Source organism: Aptenodytes forsteri, unplaced genomic scaffold (assembly GCF_000699145.1).
Source record: "Aptenodytes forsteri isolate BGI_AS27 unplaced genomic scaffold, ASM69914v1 Scaffold1, whole genome shotgun sequence".
Classification (NCBI taxonomy): domain Eukaryota; kingdom Metazoa; phylum Chordata; class Aves; order Sphenisciformes; family Spheniscidae; genus Aptenodytes; species Aptenodytes forsteri.
The window spans coordinates 3,341,763-3,344,265 of NW_008795035.1; positions in this window are offsets into that span (position 1 = coordinate 3,341,763).

Here is a 2,503-nt window from a genome sequence, read left to right on the forward strand (position 1 = left end):
CGTGGTCCGTGTAGCTCCCGTCTCCCCCGGCTGGACTGGCGTGTGCCCCCGCGTCCAAGCGCCTCTGGGGCGGTTTGACTCTGAAGTGTGTCCCGGGGTGGTTTCGGGCCTCCCGGGCCCGCCTCGGGCAAGGCCCCTCGGTTCCCCCCTGCCCTCTCCCCTGTCCCCGGGGAGCGCAGGCCGGGCCCAGGCCCCGGTTACGCGTTGGTGGGTTCGGATAACAAATCTCCCGGGTGCCTGTGTAGCTAAACGGTGGTGTTGTTTCTAGAGGTATTTAAATTAGGGTGCCGGGGAAGGGGGAGAAGCCTGTGGGGTGTGTGTGTGTGTCTTGGCTTTTGGCTTGTTCATCTTTTGAGCACCATTTTGGCTCCTGTATGGGATGTCTTTGCAGCTTCTCTCTGCACACAGGTGTGTATTGCCATGGAAATCTGGTAGATTGCTTCAGCCTAATGGAGCAGTGAAATGGGGGAGTCGGAAACCTCTGTAATCTGATTAAGCAGTATGAAGGGCTTATCTGCATTAAATGCTGCTCCACTAAGTTGTTTTGTTGTTGGGTTTTTTTGTTTGTTTGCTTGCTTGTTTTTAACATAACTTTTACCTTGTTTTGGTAAGGCAGGGTACTTTTCTGTGTAGGAAGTCACCACTGGATATGCTCAACAGTAGGTGCACAGCGCAGTTTGATAGCGCCTTGAGAATGCCTTTGGGTGAAGTAGCTTGTGTCTCTCTACGAAGTGCTCCCTCGCTGTTTGTCAGTCCCATGTAGCTGCCCTTAGCTGTGTTGGGGTGTTCTGAGGAGTGGCTTTGCCCCTTAACCCAATGGTTTGCTGCTGCTGACAAGGGAAGGGGCTTCTCCTGCCCTCCTGTGAGACTCCAGGCCCCGTGTCCTGCTTCCTCCTTTGCTCTACAGATGCAGTTGTAGCAGTGGTGAGCGTTAGACCAGGTCATTCAGCCTCAAGAACGGTATCCTGAGACTAACAGCGTGGGGAGTTAGTGCTCGGGAAGGTAGTAGTGTTCGGGGAAGGACCACTGCTGCTCTGAGCACGGGCACCGGTTCCCCTGGGTCGCAATGCCTGGAGGGAGGGAAGGAAGGGGCAGTTTGTGTGTGTCACAGGGCCGCTGGCAGAACTACGAAATGATGCTTGTTCTGTTCACGGCTAGTTTGTTCCTGCCTTTTTACGTTTCTGTGATGTTTATGTTGTTACTTGCTATGTACAAAATACTTTCTCCCTGTTCTGTACCTTTGAGTTTCTCGCATGTCTTGCCTAGACGCTGTGACCGATATCGTGAATACAGGCTTGGCTTGGTCTCTATGTCCGCTGGTTCATGTAACTTCCAGTATTCCACATGGTGCGGTTACCGGTGCACTCCAAAGCTCAACAGTCAGCCCAAGCTTATATCCCTGCAGTGACAGGGATGTGTCAGGAAAAATAAGGATAAGAGACAGTATGAGACGTCTTCTTCTCTATCAAAGATAAGGAATTATACACGAAAAATTTAAAGGTGGTGAAGGAAGGAAATACGATGAGGGAACCACCTGTCAAAAATAGGAAGAAACTTATCTGAAGGTGAGGGGCCGTTGGGAATTGTCTGAATCTGAAGTGAAAGGAGACGATGATGCCCCTTTAGGTAAGGGCAGCTGTCACGCCTCTACTCCACATGGGAACATTTTTATGCTGGAGCAAGTCAGCCTATGGAAGCAGGTTAGTCCTTTCAGGAGCAGTTTTGTGGACACGCTCTTAGTCTTCTACTTAAGTAACAAGATTGAAAATGTGCTCAGTAAGAAATTTTTGCTTTGCACGTATGCTGAGAGTAAGATTTGTTTTGTACTATTCAGTGGCACAGCTGACTGCAAGGCCACGTGCCCAAACTAGTAGCCCTTGTCTGTTGTGAAAGGAGGATACTGAAGCAATTAGAAAAATCATGAAAGTTCGGCTGGATGCAACAGGATTTCAGTGGAGATGTTCCAAGTGAGGTGTAGCATGTAGCGTTTCTCTTCATTTTTTAACTTCTAAATGCTGTCTTCAGAGCTCAGCAATGAATACGTGAGGGTAAGCGTGACGCTCTGGTCCTCCCTCCCCCATCTCGGGAGCAAGAATTGTGTTCCCTGATTCATCCCCAGAGAAGGGAAGCTTGCCAAGCAAAACACGCGTATCAAATAAGCAAGTAATCGCTCCTTCTAGGTAGACTTAGGCTTGTGTAGCGTTAACAGTTGATTTCCGGGAACCCAGAAAACACGTATTATTCTACTTCATGAAGCAGAAAGAGCTTTTAATGGATGGAAACATCTGGGGTTTGCATCTGTTGGAAGTCTTTATTGCTTTTAATTTGCCATTAGCGTATACTTTTAGGTGAGTGCACTTAAGAGGGAAGCTTGATAATTTTTGTGCTGATCATAAATCATGGAACAACTTATTTTAGCTGACAGCTGAAGAACTGTTATATGTTAAACAGTTAATGTGCTCAGGCCCTTTGACACAGTTCTCCCAGCAGATGTTCATGCGCT